Source organism: Giraffa tippelskirchi, chromosome 2 (assembly GCF_054371585.1).
Source record: "Giraffa tippelskirchi isolate mGirTip1 chromosome 2, T2T-mGirTip1v1.2.pri, whole genome shotgun sequence".
NCBI lineage: Eukaryota > Metazoa > Chordata > Mammalia > Artiodactyla > Giraffidae > Giraffa > Giraffa tippelskirchi.
In genome coordinates, this window is record NC_137276.1 from 55980558 (window position 1) to 56002864 (window position 22307).

Here is a 22307-nt window from a genome sequence, read left to right on the forward strand (position 1 = left end):
GGAAACTAACATTTTCCACAGCTGCTTCCTCAAGTCATTGAGCTGCACTCACTGTCATCCTTATCTTCACTAAGCCCTAGGAAATCAGAGTTGCTATTCTTATTTCAGATATGAAAAGAAAACTGAAATAAATTAAGTAGTTTGCTTCAGGTCATATAAGTAGAAATTGACACAGCTCAAATTATCTCATTGAAAAGTTAAGGCACTCTCTACTGCCCTCTGCCCCTTTGCAGGAAGTATCTTGTGGATTTCATGACACTCCTACATGAAGTTTAGAACACACACATATTAACATATACATTATAGGAATCTACTGAAATAAGGATTCTGGAGAACCACAATTTTGTGTACATATATCTGAGATTTAGGGATCTATATATATATATAGGGACTGGAGACGTGGTATCTGCCTATTCATTCTAAACTCAATGCTCAGTTAATTAAAAAGATTACAGATTCAGACTACAGATTCAGTTAATAAACAATTAGTTCCTCAAATGCAAGAGGGATTTGAAAGGATTATGGGAACAGAGTAAAAAGTCCAAGAGAAGGAACTAGCTCTTGCTTCATTGGTTTTGCCATATTGCCATAAACACTAGAAGAATACAGATTTTTTTTTTTTTTTTTTTACCACCTGTGCTGTGCTGTGCTTAGTCGCTTGTGTTCAACTCTTTGCAATCCCACGGACTATAACCTGTCAGGCTCCTCTGTCCATGGAATTCTCCAGGCAAGAATACTGGAGTGGGTTGCCATGCCCTCTTCCGGGGGATCTTCCCAATCCCAGGCATCATACCCACGTCTCCCACATTGCAGGCAGATTCTTTACCATCTGAGCTACCAGGGAAGCCACTTTTACTACCTACCTTAAGTAGTTTCTAATGTAGCTAATCTTTACACAAAACTATCTACTTTTGTAAACACATCACTATTGATATAATGTTAAATGATCTATGATTTTAAAATATCTGACATGTGGTTAAGCAATGATAAAGAGAGTACATGTTACAAATATAAGTTGAGATTTGAAATATATAAAGAACTTTCCTGAGATCAAATAGTAAGGGAACAGCAAGGTCAGAAAAGCACAGTTTAATTTATTAATAATATGAGATGCACTATGCTCAAAGGAAAATGTAGAGATGACTGGACCTTATGCAAACCCCTGGTGCACTGCAGAGGATGACAAATGTTTGCTTATCATATGTGCTCCTGTACACTCCACCCAGTCCTTTGTTCATTCACTCATTCATTCATTCTGTGAACATCTTATAAATTTTGTCCATGTACTGTGGAAATTAAAAAATAAGATATCGTTCTAGTCTTAAAGAGAAATTGAAAGAGACAATAAATATTGAATTATAATGCCACATAGTAAATGCAGTATTTGTTATTCACAAGATAATTTGATAGAGGAAAACTTAAAACCAGGTCAAAGGCGTCATGGCAGGCTTCTTAAGGTACACGCAGAAGCTTAATCTTAATGGAACAAATAATAGTTATTCAAGGAAAGAGTAGAAAAACTGTTGTAGGAAAATCTCTTCTTTGGGGGAAAACTGCATTGTCTACAGCATACACTTCGAGGTCATCTCATTCTAACCTTGTATTAGACCAATTTACAACTCTGCAAATTGTATCAATAGATAACTGACAGTAATGCAAAATAATTTCTGCCTATAGACATGCAATATTCTGTCTCTTGGAGTTTCAATTGACTTTGCTCTCCCACCACAGGCCAGTTTTGCCTTCATTTGTACTTGTTTTCAATACTACTGATCTATAATTATGTCTGTTTCTCTGGATTCTCCTTTGAACTAATTTATAACATCTTATTGGTTTCCTCACAATTAAATTTTTAATATGGGATCATTTTATATGTGCATAAAGGTCATGATTTTGCCTGTTTTTGAAAATGATTCTTTAACATTCCATAGTGAAGATATTGTGAGAACAAATGAGTGTCTATAGGCTCAGCAGTAAAGAATCTGCCTACAATGCAAGAGACATGGATTCAATCTCTGGGTTGAGAAAGATCTCCTGGAGAAGGAAATGGCAACCCACTCCAGTATTCTTGCCTGGGAAATCCCATGGATGGAGGAGCCTGATAGGCTACAATCCATGGGGTCACAAAAGAGTCAGACATGACTAAACAGCAACAAAGAAGCATCACTCATCCTGGGAACTACAGAGACTTAGGTCTTGAAGAATAAAAGATGATTCTGTTAATATGACTGAAATTTTATTCTCCATTGCAAGTCAATGTAGTCTTCAAACTTCAAAGAAAGAGGTATCAGAGCTAACATACAATATGCTGTTACCGTCTACAAAATCTATTAAATGACTCTTTTTCTTTCATTTGTTAAGAACTATAATAAGAGAGTCCTCCTAGAACTGAAGAACTGCCACTGTCAAAGGTGATATCAACATGTTTCAGTTCTGTTTAAACTAGCATTAGTCCAATTCAATGGGAATATAGACTTCAAATTCTGAATATTCAGAATATTCATAATGAGAATTTTCTACTCTTAGGAAGAACAGAGATCTAGCTGTTCTAGCCACTGCATTTCTGAAACAACATAGCAACACAAGAATAAACCAGCTGCAGCAGCATGAGAAAAAATCGGTAACCAAGAGGAGGTCAAAGAAGGAAAAATTATTTTTATTTTGAAATATTTTAATTTTTTCTAGAGTATCAAAGTTTTCTTTGATATTCTAAATATACATGTTAAGCTCTCTTTCTTAGAGACAGATATAACTTCAGATTGCTAGTCCATAATGAATGGAGTTTTCAGATCCATTGACAGAACAGTAAACCATTCCCTTCTCCAGGGGACTTCCTGACCCAGGAATCAAACCAGGGTCTCCTGTATTTCAGGTGGATTCTTTACCAGTTGAGCTACCAGGGAAGCCCAATCTATTTCTTAAGTAAGAGCATAAAATTAATATTTTACTTCAAGACAGTGGTTGGAAATAGGAAAGAGTCAAAATAGATAAAAGTCAAAATAGTCCAGTTATTCACCTCCCAAGACCAGAGCCAGTATTAGTGTGATTATATATCAATGCTGGGGTCATAGATATCTACCTCTCCCATCCAGGAACAGCAATCTATTCACTCTTGAATAGTCCATATGAAGGTGGTGCCCAAGCGGTGGACTTGCACAAGGCAAGACTATTGGTGTGTTTGTTTGGTGTTCCTGAAAATTAAGGCCAAAGGAAATCTTCTCTGAATGCTCCCTCCACAGAGATGGCCAAAGTCTACATGGGGGGAAGGACATGGCAAGGTCATATGCTTAAATGAAATGGACTTGAGGTGGTCAAGCAGCATACAGTGAGAAATGAATAAGGACCTAGAGCTCAGTGTCTGAATAGAGCTGAAGAAATGGCATTGATCAAGAAGTTTATGTATTTATTTGATGCAGGAGCACTCTCACTGCTATTATTGAGAATTGAGTTTAGTTACATACATGTCAACACGCTTCCCAGGTGGTGCAGTGGTAAAGAATTCGCCTGCAATTCTTTGTGGGTTCAGTCCTTGGGTTGGAAGGATCAACTGGAGAAGGAAATGGCAACCCACTTCAGTATGCCTGCCTGGAAAATTCCCTGGGCAGAGGAGCCTGGCAGGCTACAGTCCATAGGATTGCAAAGAGTCAGACAAGACTGAGCACACACACACCTACATGTATATGCCAGGCATTACAAACTTCCAAACATACGATATCATGTGTTTTTCAATTCCTCTTAGAAAAAAGTGATAATTTTTTAAAAATACAATAGCATGTTAGTAATGCTTACTTACAAAACATGTATAGATGTGAAATTACTTTCTATTTCTTTGATATGTGCAGCCACTCGGATAATCAAGTAATTTCTATCTGTATTACCTTGAAATTATTAGCAGTGACTAAGAATAAAGACTTAGAATATTATAATTAAAGGTTGAAAGAGGCATAGCTAACTTGTAAAATATTAACCCTGACAGATGCTTTCTAGAGAGTATCTACTGTACAACACCCATTCAGATATTTAATTAAAATCCCTGGTCCACCTAACACGGATCCATGGGAATAACAGTGCTTCATTATCCAATATGACTCAACACTAATAGATGTGTGCACTCAGTCGAAACAATTTTACCTAAAATAATGTGGCATTAAAGAGGTCTGATAAAATTATATATTTAAATGGGACAGGTCTGCCAGGATGGATACTTGGAAACATTTTAGGGATAATGAATGTGGCTGGGAAAATGAAACTGGCTTCTTCACATAGGTGGAGATCCACATTCAGATTCTTAAAAAGTAATATTTGAACACCTATATAATAACTTTCAGTTTTAAATCAGGTTATTGTTGGGAGTTTCCTGAATTTCAAGAATTAATATCTATATTTATCTAAAATACAGCCTACTTCTAATCATGTTACTAATTCCTTGCTTAAAAGCTTTCAAGAAGTCCCCGCACGTATGATGAGTTGAGCTCAGAACCTTGAAAACTGTATTCTAAACCTTCTTGGTTCTTGTACAAACCTATTTTTGCAAAATTACCTTCCATTTATTTCTTTTACATTCATTTTTTTCCTCCCTGCCCCCATCCCCCTAAAACCTACATGGTCCCACTCAAATTCCACCTTAAAATTTTTCCTCTCCCTTTACCCACAACACCTAAAGGTAATTTGATCAGTACTTGTTTTTGATAACACAAACCTGTATTATTATTGCCTCACCTTAAATGTATATTAAAATGACTACTGTTAGTTCTTTTAAAGGAAAAAGTTGCTTAACTCCAAGAGAAAATCAAATCTTGACAATATCCTCCATTAAAGTAGAAAATACCGTTCTTGTTTTCTAGAGCAAGGTTTTGGGATAGATCAAATTTTCTTTCTGGGGTATGTCTGAATTTCCTTTTAGTTTCCTTTCACTTATTAGACTTTCATCTACCTGTTTTACCTAAAACACAGGTCACATAGGCACAGACTGTTTCTCTCGCTTAGATATAAGTCATAAAACCCAGAGCTACATAAGCTGTGACCTAAAAGTTTGTATAAATCATCTGTACCATGTCTGTTTCTTGAACACCCTCCCTACTGCCACCATTCATTGAACTCAGTTATAATTATTGTTAACATTACTGCCACTTCCATTTTCCATGATACTTCCTGATTAAAGAAGCAAGCAAAGGTCTGGTGGAGCCAAACAGCCTCATTCTATCTCACTAGAGGAGGCGCTCTTGTAATCTTTTTCTAAGGGACACCTTTGGCCACACTCCCAGAGACATCTTTCTTTCCAGAGAATAATCAACCTCGAGGCAAGGATTTGAGTAAAAAGTTGTTCTGTTTCTGCTCTGATCTCTGAAAGTGCCCATGACAATCAAGAAAGAGTAACTAGTATATTAGAAACTGTGTCAGAGTTCCCGTATGATTTCAATGCAGGATTTATATCTGAGGGCTGTTTTTTCAGAGAGAACATTCATCAGAGGAGTTGTTCAACATGGGAGATGCTCTACTGTTTTTGAGGTGGTTCCTTAGTTCACAAAGGCCAGTTGTAATACCTCTTGAGATGGTAAAAGCCTCCTTCAGATAATTAGATAAGCCATTAGAAGTGCCAGAATGCCCCCAAAGTTTTAATTAGCTCATTACACATGAGCAGTAATTAATCATTTTGTAGAGTCTTAGGTGAAGGTTATCATCTTCACTGCAGGGTTCCTGGGAACCCTCAAAGTGAGAGAATATCAATCCAAAAAGCAGAACAGTCTCGACAATATCTAACTACTGGGCTAGAAGATGCCTTTAATTGTATTTATGCAATTTTAAAAACTCTCTATTAATTACACATAATGAACTCTCTGAAGCTGGTCATCTTTGGAGGCTCCAGTAGACAATACACAAGGCATACAGAGATCACAGGAAATTCTGTAGTGATAGATTTTAATGGATCAGAGTAACTAATCAGAAGCATCTCAAGGAAGACAAAAGTTTATTATAAACTAGAACTATTTTTCTAAAAAATATATATATAGAGAGAGAGATAGGTGCAAGCTAACTTCCCTGATAGCTCAGTTGGTAAAGAATCTGCCTGCTATGCAGGAGACCCTGGTTCGATTCCTGGGTCGGGAAGATCCCCTGGAAAAGGGATAGGCTACCCACTCCCAGTCTTCTTGGGCTCCCCTTGTGGCTCAGCTGGTAAAGAATCTGCCTGCAATGCAGGAGACTGGGTTCAATCGCTAGGTTGGGAAGATCCCCTGGAGAAGGGAAAGGCTACCCACTCCAGTATTCTGGCCTGGAGAATTCAGTCCATGGGGTCACAAAGAGTCAGACACAACTAAGTGACTTTCACTCTTGACTTATTAGATTTCTTATTTTGTTCTGACACAATCATATCTTTCAACCATTGCAGGATAACTCCAACCATTAATATAAAAGCTATCATTTACTAATTCCTTATGATATGCCAAACACATTATGTACATATGGCTTAATTTAGTTCCAGCCACTCTAAGAAATAGGCATTTTTACCTTTATTTTACAAAGAAAGGAATGCTTGTTTAGAGAAGTTAACTAAGTTTCTCAACCTCACACAGCCATTAATGACAATGACAACTATGAGTTTCAAACCCAATTCTGTTTGGTTTTAATGACCTCTCCCTCAACTATCAAACCTTGCTGTCTCCAAGCAGACATGAGGGCACTGTGACTGAGTTCCACATAAATCCTTATCTGGTCAATGTATTTCTCAGTTATTTTGTGCTTTTTAAAAATATAGTCAAAGTTCATACTATACCATAAGAAACTCAGACCTCATTTTTTCCCATAAGAAAAGGCAGCCAAATACAGAAATGTATCCCCACAACACTAAGAAGGAAGACAATGGCTTATATAAGCAGAGATGGGTGTTGATCTTAGGGTAGAATGTTGCTTTGCATTATGGAACAGCCAAGTCAGAGAACTTGAACAGGTTTCCATCACTGCATTTGTATAGGGTCTTCCTATCCTTCACATCCATTCAACAAGCAACTGCTAAACACCTCATATGTGGGGATCATCCTGGCTAAGAAGGATGAAAATTTCAGATTTCAAGAAGTGTTGGAATGGAACTTTGATTCTATATACATTTTTTCTCTTTCAATATTGGGAGTGAGATTATTGGAGAACAGAAGACAAATGCCACTGTAATCTGAGATGGACAAAGTTTATCTATTAGGAATGCATTTGGATGCATGTAACAGAAACTCTGACTCCAAATCAGGGTTTGTTTTTTTCCCATATGACCTGAAGTCTGGTGGTAGGCAGAAACTCAGGGAAGACTGGACATGGCATTGTCTCTTCTTCATGTTCAGAAGATGACCCCTGAACAACTGCAATTCTACATACTGTGTCAGTATTGGAAGCAAGAAGGAAAGCATCGGGAGGAGGCAGTAATACAGATTTTCATTTACCAAATGCCATGATCCTATGGCAAACCCTACTGTAATGAAAGTTGAGAAAAATCTTTCCAAGGTATTATAATAGAAGCCTACCCAAAAGAGTAAAGTTGATGATAGATATTGGATTGGACAACAAACAGTCCAGCAAATATTGCTTCCACAAACTTAGTGTCTGAGCCTGAAGTCTGAGTACAATCTGTAAATACCTTGGTTCCCTTCCTTCCTCCCTTCCTCCCTTCCTTCCTTCTTTCCTTCTACCTCCTGACTGTTCCTTTCTCCTTCTTTTGACTATGTCTCTCCTCTGGAAGCCCTCTTTCAGTCATTCTCAGTGTAGGTGGCACAGCTGCTTGGCTGAAGGTGCTGTAAGTCTGCTTCTTTCCAAAACCTTGTATCAAAGAGAGATTGTAAACCCCATCCCCAACCCCCACCCAAATTTATCAGCTCCAAAGCAGCACATTAGCTGCATCAGCTCAAGTTCAACCTGATGGAGAGACTCAATGCTGGGATATGGAATTAATTTTAAATTCTGAGCTGAAAAACCACTGAAAAGTTTGACTAAGGGAGTGCCAATATCCAAGCAAGATTTAAGTACAGTGATGTAGCTAATGCTTTCCTCATATTATTCTTTAATGCACAGGGAGAAAATTATCTTATTTGACAGAAACATCATTTCTAACTTTTTTGAGGAAGAGTTCATAATCTCTATGTTCATCCTTTCAAACACAGTTAAAAATTATTTCCCTGGAGATCAGCTACGCTGAATGCCATAACGGGCTAAAGTTATGAAAATAGCTCCCCTTAAAGTTGTGTAGGACACAGATGACCTCACTAATCTCCAAAATGCTAGGGTAACTGAAGCCCATAATTGGAATCAAGGAATGTGAATATTTAGCTTTTAGCAATATACCTTTTACCTTGTAGTCTTCTTGGCTTTCTGAAGCATATTTATATTGAAAATGCTGAATATTTTTTCAGCTGTGAGTTGAGTTTTATTCAGGGTCTTACAGAGGACTACACAGCCTAGAACAGCTCTGAGGAACTACTCTGAAGAAGTAAACGGAGCAGCCAGTACACACAATGGATTTTGGATAGGGAATACATGTAGTCAATCACATGTCTTAATAAAAGGTTATTGCTAGTCAGAAGGAACAGGTATCTCAGTTAATGGTTTTAGTGCTTTTTTTCCCCCATTTATGTGAAAATGCAAGAATTTGGTTTCATTAAAATTCTTCCTGAGATGTCTAACCATCTAGAAGGTCTGTTTTGCCAAAGCACAGAGTACCTCACCCTGTTCTTCACCCTTAATTTTCTTCAGGGGTCTACTTCTGGACAATGGCTACAGGGGCTAATGACTTGATCTTTGTAGAACTGACCAATGGGCAACATCCTTTGATTGGCAAGGGCTTTAGCCTAAAACTCTGAATTCTGTATAAGAGGATAGCATTTACATAACTTCAACTGCTTGTATTAATTTTTATTAAGTCTTTCAGGACCATGTATATCATTGAATGCCCAAAAAGGACACCGCAAAGTTGAGCTGATATTTACAAAGGAGTCTTATGTTATTCACTCACTGTTGTGAAAAGTGGCTTTTTAAAATCACTAATCTGCTCAGTGAGTAAACAGAAATATCATAAGAGACTGATATCTAGGTCAGAGAAACACTGTCATTAAAGTAAGAAAATAGATTCAATTGAAAAGCCATGGAATAATACAGATGATTTCCACATTTTTTTTTTGCTTGGGAGTAGAAGCTCTTCTGCCTAGGAAGAGATTTGAAAAATGTATGCTGAGCGCATTCTATTTTTTTTGTAGCAAAAGGTAAAATCATTATGAAAATAATGATAATATTCTTACCATGCTTGTAAAACTTGTCTTAGTGAGAGGCCTTGTTCTTTTCCAGAAATACTATACTGGAGATTGATTGGCTTATTTCTATACCTTACCTCTCCCCCACATATCATTTGTGGTATGGTGTGGTGGTGGTGGTGGTGGGGTTTGTGTGTGTGTGTGTGTGTGTGTGTCTTGGTACAGCTGACTAACTGATAGAGACTGGATGGCTGAGAAGGGCTGTCTGACTACACCGGGCTTGATGCCAAAGCATGAAGTAAAGATCTTAATGGTTCCATATTGTTTGGTTCCCAAACAGCTCACCGATCAAAAAGGAAAACAACCTCAAATAAGTAAGTAAATAGACTAAATAACTCCCAGGGATAAGCTACCACCAAAGAAGAATTAGAAATTGCCAATATGTTTGTTAAACAATTTGATTCTCCAAGCAATCTAAGAAATACAAAATCAAACAAAAAAGAAACACAATTTTTCACCTATCAATCTAAACAAGACTTAAAATCTTAACTTGAATATTGCTGAGGTTTCAGGCAAGCTTGTACCCTGATAATGGAAACATAAACTGAAAACACAAACTTTCTGTAAAGAAAGTTTATACTAAATATGAAAAGTCTTAAAATATTCATGTCCGTTGACTGGCATTTGTCAAGAAATGACTTTGAATGAATCATGGTGGAAATATATATATGTGTATATATATATTCAAAAATTTTCAAAATACAATATATACCCTATATTTAATATTACAGTCAAATATATGTACATGAAAAATTAGATGGGGTTCAAGTCTTACTTTCTACGTATGAAGTGCTCTGCATGTGCTATAATTTGATAGTAAACAATTATTATCACACTTCTAATATCAAAAAAGTTCTTAAATAAACTTTTAAAAGCTAACTATGGAACATGTTAGAAATAGATTGTCCAATACTAATTTTAAAAATAAAGATTTTTTAATTGACTTAACCTATATGAAATGACATCACAAAAACTACTGGAACTAAAAATGCCTTATTTTCAGACATATCTGGATTTTTTTCAAAGAGTGCTGGAAACTTTCTTGCAAAATATCTTTGTCAGAGCCTTATAAATCACAACATGTGCAATTGCTTCACTCAGCACTGAACAGATTGAAAGATGCTGTGTTCCAGCCTCAGGCTGCTCAAAGAAGCTCCAAATTACAGTAATTACAAATTAAACCTCTCTTAAATAAATGAAGGATTGGAATGATGAAGATTACTCCATCTAATAGGCTTGAGGGGAGACTGGAAGGGTTACAAATAAGATTCACCTATACTTCTGAAGGCCACCAAATAGCTGGGCTTAATCTGAGAAAGAACTTAGAGATGAGCCACTTTTGAATTTTTTCCACATTCTTCAGATAAGAAAATCTTAGCCCAGACAAGGAAAGTGAACCACCACCTGGAGAGTTAATGTCCGAGTTCAAACAAACCTGCTGTCTGGATGGCAGTCTAGAGCTCACACTTGGATTCAGCTTCCTTAACCAGGTTAGTCCTCTTATATATTTAATCCTTACAACAACATTTCCATAAGCACTCTACCATAGAAATATAATGAGAGTCACCTATGTAATTTTAAATTTTCTGATAGCCATGTTAAAGAAAGGAAAAAGACACTGGTGAAATCAATTTTAGTAATATATTTTATTTCACCCAATATATAAAAGTACTATCATTTCAAACTGAATTCAGTATAAAAATGAAGAAATTCTGCATCCTTTCTGGGGAGGGAGGTACCAAGTTTTTGAATGCCAGTGAGGCTTTTATACTAACAGTGTATCTTAATATGGGTTAGTAAATTTCAAAGCTTGACTATCAGATGATGCACTTAATGCACAGTTGATTTTATGAATTTCTTCCTCAAAAGGCCAGGCCCGGTAATACATTAGTACTGTACCTAAAGGCAGAAAACTTTATAAGAAAATCATTAGAAGAAACTATACCAATAATGATGCTTCCCAGGTGACACAGTGGTAAAGAAACTTCCTGCAATGCAGGAAACCCTGGTTCAATCCCTGGTTCAGGAAGATCCCCTGGAGAAAGGAGAAAGGATGGCAACCCACTCCAGTATTCCTGCCTAGAGAATTCCATGGACAGAGGAGTCTGGCAGGCTACAGTCCATTGGGTCGCAAAGAGTCGAAAACAACTGAGCAACTAACACACAGACGGACATGGCAATAATGAGAAAACATCACAAATGCTGAGGGGTAGTATGGAATAGGTAATGCCTTTCTTGCACTGGCTGAGTTTTAAGCATTAAAATATCCTCTTTACGTGAAATAGTGCTGATTCTTCTGGGAAGTATAATAAAAGCACAGCTAGGAAAATAGAGAATTATGACTGCTAGAACTGTGGTCATTCTCCCTTTAGTATTATACAGGCCTTCCTTCCATTAAGATTCCCAGGTGCCTTGTATCAGAGAGGACGGTTTCACTCTTCTCAATTTAGTGATACTCTCATTCTGCTTCATGTGCTAATTACCCCTTGATCATCAACTTCCCCAACCAAATTATAATCACCTTGATAAACCTGGATCACAATTTGCCTACCTAAATTTCCAATCACTGGAAAGCAGCCCAGCACACAGGCACATAATAGGTGCTAAAAAATACTTTAGATGCTAAAAAATAGGTGCTAAAAAAGTATTTTACCAGATGGATAAATATGTCAGTAGTCCTTTCTACCTTTCAGAAGATACTATAAGGAGTTAAATTAGGAAGGGAAAAAAAAAAAAAAACAGCCAATGTAAACCTCCTGGATTTCTAATTAAATTCAAAAGATGGGAATCTAAGAAAAGGCCACAGATCAGTTTGGCCATGTTGACCAAACATATTATCTATTAATAAAATTATTCCTTTAAATCAGGGAAAATTAACCCTAAATCAAAGGAAACACACACACCCCAAAGCCCAATAAGCTTATAAAGAGTTTCAATAAGCAACCCCAAAAGCCTGATATAAAATCAACTTTGGTTGCTCTGATTCAACAACATATTATTGCTTCAATGCTTGATCATCAGAGTAGCAAAACTTTTGAGAGCTCAGTAAGTGAACTAGAGATTCTTTATTCTTGAATGAAGTTGTATTTGGCTTTAGACATAGTTCAAGAAGGCTGGGGCTATTCAGGTGCATTTTCATTGACATTCTGCCAAGCCAACAATAAACTATAAAGCTTATTCCTGCTAAACATGTCTGCCTAATTCCCATTCATTGCTAGGATAGTAAGTAGCCAAGAAGCAAATTTCTCTACTTGGGTTTCCATGAAAAAATAACTTATTTTTAAAGTGTGTGAAAATTTTACTTCAGCTTTTAATACATGGGTTGTCTTCTTGTCCTCTGATATCATCTCTGTTAACTGACTTAATTCCAAGCCCAGCAGTTTAGGAACATGTGGTAAAGGCACCTAAAAAAATCAATAGAGCTTCCATGCCCATTGGTCCCAGGCAGTCTTTCTCACCATACAGTGAGAGCTCATGAGCACTGTGGTTCCACTTGCTGCACTTCTAAATTAATTGCAATGCCCTGACCCAAAGGTCAGATGGTAGTGTGGAAATGCAAAGGCTGTTTCACCATAGAGCTCAATGCTTCCCACTGCAGGATGTCAAGAAGGCCATTTTGAAGGCACTGGTCTGTGTCCTACAATAAGAGAGCTAACAGTCTTCTCAGCAATGGCACACATTTCTACTTCCTCAAGATGACCAAAGAAATGCCACGAGTTTCTCCAGGACCCCTACCATGCAACAAAGATGCAAGAACAGTGTCTTCATAAAATGCCTTTAGAATCACCAGGATTGGATGCTTCAGTGTTTTAAGAGTTAAAAGCAATTAAAGCCAATCTAGCCATATTATAAAATTTGCTAATTGTAACATCCTGATATGAAGTGACATTTACAGTAAGAATATCGAATGATCTATAAAGTCTTAGGAAAATGGATCATTCTTTAAAGAAGTACATGACAGAAAGATACTGAGAAGCGGCAAAGCACTGCAGAGTACACTAAATAGAACTCAAAGACCTAGGTTGTCTTCTGACTCCTGGGACCTTGGGCTGGGCAGGTCAATCAACTTCTATGAGGCTCTATTTCTTGAAGACCATGGCTCTTAAACAGTTTAGGATCATGGCTTTGAAAATTTGATAAAAATCTCCTTTTAAAATATTTTATGTAAATTTTACCAAGATCATAGACACCTTCCCGTCCTGAAACCTTTCCGTGAACTCAAGTTAAAAATTTGTAGTACACACACTTAAACTCCAAGGCCTATCCCTAGAATAAATGCTCTGTCACAGAAATGTTTTCAGAGCCTAAGACAGTTCCTGATACCCAGGGACTGCTCCAAAAGTACTTGTTGGATTCAGTAAATAAAAAGAATAGTGAAACTGTAAAAGATTAAATACAGTTTCTATGAAGGAAACATGCAAATTGGAAAATACACAACAAATATGTTAATTTGTTAAAGAAATTCCATGAGACATCTTAAAATCTGTTCTAATTAATACTTGCAAGAAAACATATAATCACAATTTATATTTTTCCACAAGGTACAGCTTTGTTCTATAAACCCAGAAGTTTTTAATTTATAATATTTGTGCTCCAATATAAATGTGTTCCTTTGAAAATATTTATCAATAAATTAATGAACATCAAAGTCTCCCTTAAATACTGCTCATCACTTTATCTGTCCTACTGGATTCAAATAATGGCATTATTTGTCAGATTTGGACATTTGTTGAAATGCTAAAGTCGGACATGTAATTCAATCTCTTAAGGGGTATGAACATCCAGTTACAACATAAATGAGTCATGAAGATGAAACATACAGTGTGGGAAATAATGTCAATAACAAGGTAATATCTTTTTATGGTGACAGACGGTAAGTAGACTTATCATGGTGATTATTTGAAAATGCATAGACATATCAAATGACTTTGTTGTGCACCAGGAACTAACATAGTGTTGTAGGTCAATTGTACTTAAAAAATAAACAAACTCATAGAAAATGAGATCAGATACATGGTTACCAGAGGTGGGAGTGAGGAGGAGGGAATTGGATGAAGGTGGTCAAAAGATGCAAACTTTCAGTTACAAAATAAATAAGCACTAAGATATAATATGCAATATGATAAAGATAGTTAACATCACTGCATGTTATATATGAAAATTGTTAAGAGAGTAAATCCTGAGAGTGCTCATCACAAATAAAGTGTTTTTTTGTACTAATGAGATGACACAGGTTTACCGAATTTATTGTGTTAATCATTTCATAGTGTATATAAGTCAAATCATATGCTGTACACCTTAAACTTGTACAGGGCTATATGTAGATTGATATCTCAATAAATACGGAAAAAGAAAAAAAATGTTTCACGTTCAGTCAACAAATTCAAATGCTTGCACTTAATAAGACTTCTACCTGAGTTTCCCACTACCATTTATCTCCCATGACTGTGTCTCACCTTGGCCCTCATTATCTTTCACTTAAAATATAAAAGTGTTCCTCACATCCATTAAGATGGCTACTATCAAAAAATAAAAGCAGAAAATAACAAGTACTCTCAAGGATGTGAAGTAATTGGAACTCTTATGCACTGTTAGTGGGAATGTAACACAGCCACTGTGGAAAACAGTATGGCGGTTCCTCAAGAAACTAAAAGTACAGAGCTACTGATGATCCAGCAATTCTATATCTGGGTAAATATCTAAAAGAATTGTAAGCAATGTCGATGGACCTAGAGACTTCCATAGAGTGAAGTTAAGTCAGAAAGAGAAAAACCAATATCTTATATTAACGCATATATATGAAATATGAAAAAAAAAATTGGTTTAGACAATCTTGTTTACAAAGCAGAAATAGAGACACAGATGTAGAGAAAAAATGAACGGATACTGAGGGGGAAAGGTGGGTGATGAGATAAATTGGCATATTGGGATTCACACATATACACTATTGATACTATGTATAAAGTAGATACTAATGAGAGCCTACAGAATAGCACAAGGAACTCTACTCAAAGCTCTGTGGTGACCTAAATTGTAAGGAAATCCAAAAAAGAAGGTATATATGTATATGTATAGCTGATTCACCTTGCTGTACACCTGTGCTAGTAGAACCTAGCACAACATTGTAAAGCAACTATACTCCAATAAAAATTATTTTATTATTTTTTTTAAGGGAGTCAGGTCATTTATTTGTCTTTTACATGAAAACAAAATTTGGGGAGGGAGAACAAGAGGGGAACTAGCCGGTTGCTCAGATTTTTCTGTAGTTGGAATGGGGCAGCTGGCCTTGAGACAGGAATTGGGTCCCTGCAGCAACATGGCAATGGCGACTGGACCTAAAGCCGGTTACTGAAGCACCGTTTCCTATTAAATCTTATCCCAAGCTAAGCAAGTTAAGGTTACACTGGAAAGCAACACCGTCTGGAGTATTTTTCTTAAGAGCACAGAGAGGAGCTGACATGCAGCAAGGCAACGGCAGGGCAAGCAGCGTGGGCCAGGCTAACCTAGGAGCGGAGGATCAGTTCACGAAGAGCCAGCAGGTGAACTCGATGTAGTCGAAAGCAGTGGGGAGTTCGCGGCCCTTGCCATCCACGTAGGGCTTCATGTGGGAGACGCAGTAGTCGGCTTGTTCCCGAGTCAGGTTCTGGTACAGCTCCTCCTTGGTCACATAAGGCTTCCCTTCGGAGCTCAGGGACCGGAAGGCGCTCTCAATCTCCTCGGTGGACTTGACGTTCTCGGTCTCACGGCTGATCATGAAGGCCATGTACTCTTGCAGGGAGACGTGGCCATCCCTGTTAGGATCCACAGTGTCCAGGATGGCCTCAAACTTGGGGTCGGGCTCACCTTCCTCCACCATGGGCAGGTCATAGCCCAGGGAGCGCAGGCAGGATTTGAACTCCTGGTGGTTCAGCCGGCTGGACTTGTCCTTGTCGAAGTGTTTGAACAACATGCTGAACTCCTTGAGGGCCTCCTCGGTCACTCCCGTAGTGTTCCTGGCCTGGATCTGCTGCTCCAGGTTATGCTGCATGCGTATGCCCAGCTGGTCGAGCTGGTCCCACTGCTGGGCCAGGCTCACGGTGCTGTGCTCCGTGTACTTGTTGTCCAGGATCAGTGCTTCCTCCATGGCCGCCCCCAGGTCTTCAATCTTCTTGAGCTGACTTCTCATGGCTCGAATCTCCTGGTGTTTGCGTTTGGTAGCTTCAAGCTGCGATTCAAGGGTCCCAGATTCTTCCACCATGCAGGACCCATCGAGGAGATACGTTCTGGTCTCCTGGATCCACTGGTGGAAGGCGTTGGCATGCTGGGCAAACTCCTGGCGCAGCTTGTCATTCTCCTCCTGCCGCCGCTGCTCCTTCTGCAGCTCCAGCTCCCTTTCCTTGATGATCTTCTGTAGGTTCCTCCAGGTCTCCTCCAGGGCCTCCATGGTGAACCAGGTGTAGGGGTTGGAGGCCACGCGGAAGCTCTTGATCTGGCGGTCCAGCTCAGCCAGCTGGTTGAAGTCGGCGTGGGCTGAGCTTAGCGAGGAGCGGAAGGAGTCGTGGGCCTCTCTCAAAGCCTTGATCTCTTCCAGGGAGTTGCAGCGCACCGGGTCTGTTAAGTCCTCCTCTGCATTTTCAAACCAGCTGTTGAAGGCTGAAGCCTTTTTGGCAAAGGTCAGGAAGAGATCCTCCACCTTGCGGAAGTGACTCTGCGCCTCCAGCAGCTTCTTCTTCCGGGTCGCCGAGTTGGCCAGGAGCTGGCTCCACCTCTTCATGAGGGCGGCATGGCGGGCCTCGATGGCCTTGGACTGGCTGCCAAGCACATCCAGTCTAAAAATTATTTTAAAAATAAATAATTCTTTAAAAAGAACTTAAATCAACATCTTGAAGAGATCTCTGTAAACCCATGTTCGTAACAGCATGGTTCACAAGAGCTAATACACTAAAGCAACCCCGTGTCCACCAATGGATGAATGAATAAGCAAAATGTGGTATACACATACAACAGACTATTGTTTAACTTTAAATTAACAGGCAAATTGTGACTTACACTACAACATGGCTGAACCTTGATGACATTATATTAAGTGAAATAAGCCAGTCGGGAAAAGACAAATAGTATACAGTTCCTCTTATACTTTGCATAAGTAACTTACTATAGTCAAAATCATACAGACAAAGCAGAATGGTGGTAGTTAGGGGCTGGGAGTAGGAAAGGATAAGGAGTTATCGTTTCATTTTCATAGAGTTTCAGTTTTAAGTTTTATAAAATGAAAATTATAGAGATAGATGGTAATGGTTGCACAGCTTTATGAATATATTAATACCACTGAACTATACTTAAAATGATTAAGATGGTAAATTTCATATTATGTATATTTTACTACAATTAAAGAAAAAAGATACAAACAGACTTCATCACAAAATATGATTGGCAAATAACTACAGGAAAGATGTTGAATATAAAAAAAACCCACAAAATTGTCCTCCACTTTTCTTCCTCCAGTCCATCCTCTGCACCACTTTCAATCATCTTTCTAGAACACAAATTTCATTAGCTGAATTTCCTGCTTTATACTTGTTCTGTGCCAGCATTTCAGGGAAAACCTTTAAATACGGCAAATGATGCCTTTGGCCTTAACTCACTAACCCTGGCCTCACCCATCCTACCCTTCATGTTCCATTCATAGTTAACATTTCTCATATGTCTCACAAATGCCATATTCTTTATATGCTGCCAGGGAGTGGGCGGAGCTGCTTGCAGTATTCTTGACTCTTATCTGCTAAGTAGTCATCTATCTTCCTAGATGGCAATAGTGGTAAAGAATCCATCTGCCTGTGCAGGACAAACAGGAGATCTGGGTTCAATTCCTGGGTCAGGAAGATCCTCTGGAATTAGGAAATGCCACCCCACTCCAGTATTCTTGCCTGGGAAATCCCATGGACAGAAAAGCCTGGTGGGCTCCAATGCATGGGGTTGCAAAGAGTTGGACACAACTGAGCATCTAAGCAGTACCAGCAGTTATCCATCTAGACTTCATTCAAAAGTCACTTTCATGCCCACCTCCACACACAGCCAGCCCTATAGGAAAGTACTTCCTCTGTGCTCCCATACTATGTACACTTGAATATAACACTTACATTGCATTCCGATTACTCATTTGTGCCCTTCTTCACATTTGTCTGTAAGCTTCCTCAGAGCAGTCCAGGTATTTATCCCATAATATGTACATTAGGTCAATGACCAAATAAAATTAACGTACTGCCATTTATAATGGTGACATGAGCTCTGAGTAAGAAAGTTCCCATGTAAACTGCAGATGACCTCATATTTTTATCAAAGCCTCTATCAAATACACAGATAAATGTCTCTTTAAGGGGAAACACAAATGATAGTGGCAATGAAGATGATACACAATTTCAGACTTGCTCATATTTGCTAGGCTCTATGTTAGTCACTTTACATGTGTCATTTTTACTTAATTCATGAGCTTCTCTATGAGGCAAGTACTATTATCCCATTTCACAGAGAAGAAAACGGAAATTCAGAGACATTAAAACATTTACTCAGCACCACATAGCTGGTAAACAGCAAAGACAGGATTTGTTCCTAAGGAATTGTTTTGCTTTTTGCACATCATATTATTCTCAAATACTTTGTTGAACTATCAATAATCAATTCACAGACACTTTTTTCTGAGAAAATCTTTAAAAGGCTGTGAAGAGATATGACATGTTCCAAAGCACTGCCTTCAAAATCTAGTGACAGATTAATCTGATGATATATTAATCAATGATTATTCTCTCTTTCACAGAATCCAAGTGAGAATTTTTACATGCTCATTTCTCACATTTAAAGCAGTGCTAACTACAGTATTGTTGTTCCCACCTGGAAATGAGTTTCTTGAAAGATATGATGATTCAAATGAAGACTCTAAGAGGGAGAAACTTCTGATGCCATATTGAGAAACAGACTGGACTTAATTAAAATGGGGATCTCCTTGGCGGTCCAATGGTTAGGACTCCACGCATCCATGTCAGGGGACATGGGTTCAATCCTTGGTTGGGGAAACTGAGATCCCACAGGCCATGCTGCATGGTGCAGCCAAAAAATAAATAAATAAATAAATATTAAAAATATTAAAAAAAAAAAGAAAATGGACCAATGCTTACAAAAAATTTGCAGCAGAATAGACTCTTTTCACTGTGATGCAGATCTCAGATTGGCCCTTCTCTCCCATTTTTCATCTCTGCTCCTTACTAATCAGTCTAGATATTCTACTTTCTAGGGGTTCCCAAGACCCTTCCCTTCTTCTCCCTCTGCTCTCCCATTTCTAGGCTTTTCTTCACAGATCTCAGGTTTCATATTACTGTGCCTTTGGTGCAGGAGTGACCTTCTTCCCTGGTGTGGGGCACCTCCCCGCTTGAACTTGGCATATCTGTGCTTCTTCTGTCAGGTTGTAGGAGGTCAACTCCACCTGGACATAGTCATTTCTCATCCCCAAAATTTATCAGCATTAGGCCCATTCTTTTTTTTTTTTTAATAAATTTATTTATTTTAGTTGGGGGCTAATTACTTTACAATATTGTAATAGTTTTTGCCATACATTGACATGAATCAGCCATGGGTCTACATGTGTTCCCCTTTCTGGACCCCCCACCCACCTCCCTCCCCATCCCATCCCTCTGGGTCATCCCATTGCCCCAGCCCTGAGCCCTTGTCTCATGCATCGAACATGGAATGGTGTTCTGTTTCACATATGATAATATACATGTTTCAATGCTATTCTCCCAGAATGTCCCACCCTCACCTTCTCCCTCAGAGTCCATAAAATTGTTCTATGCATCTGTGTCTCTTATTCTGTCTCACATATTGGGTTATCGTTACCATCTTTCAAATTCCATATATATGCATTAGTATACTGTATTGGTGTTTTTCTTTTTGGCTTACTTCACTCTGTATAATGAGGCCCATTCTTTAATCACAGTCTAAGTCTTTCTAACTTGCACTGTGGTCCTAGGCAGGGCACTTAATTCTCTGTGGTTCATAGGATTTATGTGATAATTAAGTGAGATGTACTTAGAATAAAGCCTGACCCATGAAAGCACAATAAATACTGCCACTATATTTAGCTATTTTACCATGCTTCGTTTCTTTTAAAGAGGTACTTTTAACCACTTCAGAGAGAATAGAGATGGTTTAAAAATATCAGCCCTGAAGAATATACAATAGGGAAAGGACAACATCTTCAATAAAAAGTGGTGGGAAAATTGCACTGTAACATGAGAAAGAATGAAACTGGACACCTATCTCACAGTATACACAAAAACAAACTAAAAATGGATTAAAGACTTGAATGTGAGACATGAAACCATAAAATTCCCAGAAGAAAACATAGATTATAAGCTCCTTGACAGAGGTCTTAGTGATGATTTTTTGGATTTGACACCAAAAACAAAGGCAACAATGGCAAAAATAAACAAGTGTGACTACATCAAACTAAAATTTCTGCACAAGAAAGGAACCTATCAACAAAATGAAAAGGCAACCTAACAAATGAGAGAAAAGATTTCCAAATAGTATATCTGAAAAGAGGCTACTATCCGGAATATATGAAGAATTCATACATCTCAAAGCCAAGAAACAATTTGATTTAAAAATGTGCAGAGGGCCTTTCCACAAGAAAATGACACATGGATGATCAATATGAAAAGGTGTTCAACATCGCTAACCACTAGGGAAAGGCATGTCAAAACCACAATGAGATATCAACTTAAACCTGTTAGAATGGCTATTAGGTTTTACACAAGAAATAACAAGAGTTGGCCAAGATATGGAGAAAAGGGAACCCTCATGCACTGTTGATAGAATGTAAATTGGTACAGACATTATGATAAACAGCAGAGACGTTCTCCTAAAATTAAAAATAGAACTAACGTGATCCAGCAGTTCCACTTCTGGGTATTTATCTGAAGAAAACAAAATACTAACTCAAAAAGATATATGCACCCCTACATTCACTGCAGCATTATTTAATTGCAAAGAAACAGAAACAACCTAACTGTCCATTGATAGATACATGGATAAAGAAGACCTGGTGCAGATATACAATGGAATATTACTCAATCATTAAAAAATAATGAAATTTTGGCATTCGTGACAACACAGATGGACCTTGAAGGCATTATGCTAAGTGCAATGTCTGTCAAAGAAACACAATTTGCCATATGCTCACTTATATATGGATAACAACCGATCTATAAAAAACGGAAACAAAAACAATTAACTTACAGATACAGACAGATAGTTGCCAAAAATGGAGGACTCAGGGTAGGCAAAATGAGTAAAGATGATCAAAAAGTGCAAACTTCCAGTTATACAGTAAGTCATGGAGATGTAATGTATAGCATGGTGACTATAATTAATAATACTATATTGAATATTTGAAAAGTGCTAAGAAAATAGATCTTAAAAGTTCTTATCATAAGAAAAAACTGTGTAACTGTATGGTGATAGATGTCACCTAGACTTACCATGGTGGTCATTTCACAACACATAACAAATATCAAATCACTCTGACATACATCTGAATATAATACACTATCTATGTTGATTATATTTCAATTAAAAATAAACAGCTCTTCCAGGATATAGAAGCAACCTAAACATTCATCGACAGATGAATGGATAAAGAAGATATGGTGCCTAGAAAGAAAGAAAATGAAAGTCGCTCAGTCGTGTCCGACTCTTCGTGACCCCGTGGACTATACAGTCCATGGAATTCTCCAGGCCGGAATACTGAAGTGGGTAGCCTTTCCTTTCTACAGGGGTTCTTCCCAACCCAGGCCTCCTGCATTGCAGGCAGATTCTTTACCAACTGAGCCACAAGGGAAGCCCAATATGGTGCCTGCCTGTGTGCTAAGTCACTTGAGTTGTCTCAGACTCTTTGTGACCTAATGGACTGCAACTTGTCAGGTGCCTCTGTCTGTGGGATTCTCCAGGCAAGAATACTGGAGTGGGTTGCCACACCCTCCTCCAGGGGAT

The 22307-nt window shown here is 38.1% G+C and overlaps 1 protein-coding gene, 1 long non-coding RNA gene and 1 pseudogene across 3 annotated transcripts in view; 1 reads left to right on the forward strand and 2 right to left on the reverse strand.

Moving 5' to 3' along the window:
* Nucleotides 1-22307, reverse strand: part of NRG3 (neuregulin 3) — a 1196705-nt gene that overhangs the window by 1020344 nt on the left and 154054 nt on the right. The gene's annotated exons all lie outside the window — the stretch shown is intronic.
* LOC145535199 (uncharacterized) overlaps nt 1-22307 on the forward strand; it is a 92092-nt gene that overhangs the window by 2686 nt on the left and 67099 nt on the right. The window lies entirely within an intron of this gene.
* Nucleotides 13698-17046, reverse strand: LOC145535134 (spectrin alpha chain, non-erythrocytic 1 pseudogene; annotated as a pseudogene). The gene has a single exon (XR_014075298.1). The product of XR_014075298.1 is annotated as a spectrin alpha chain, non-erythrocytic 1 pseudogene (transcript).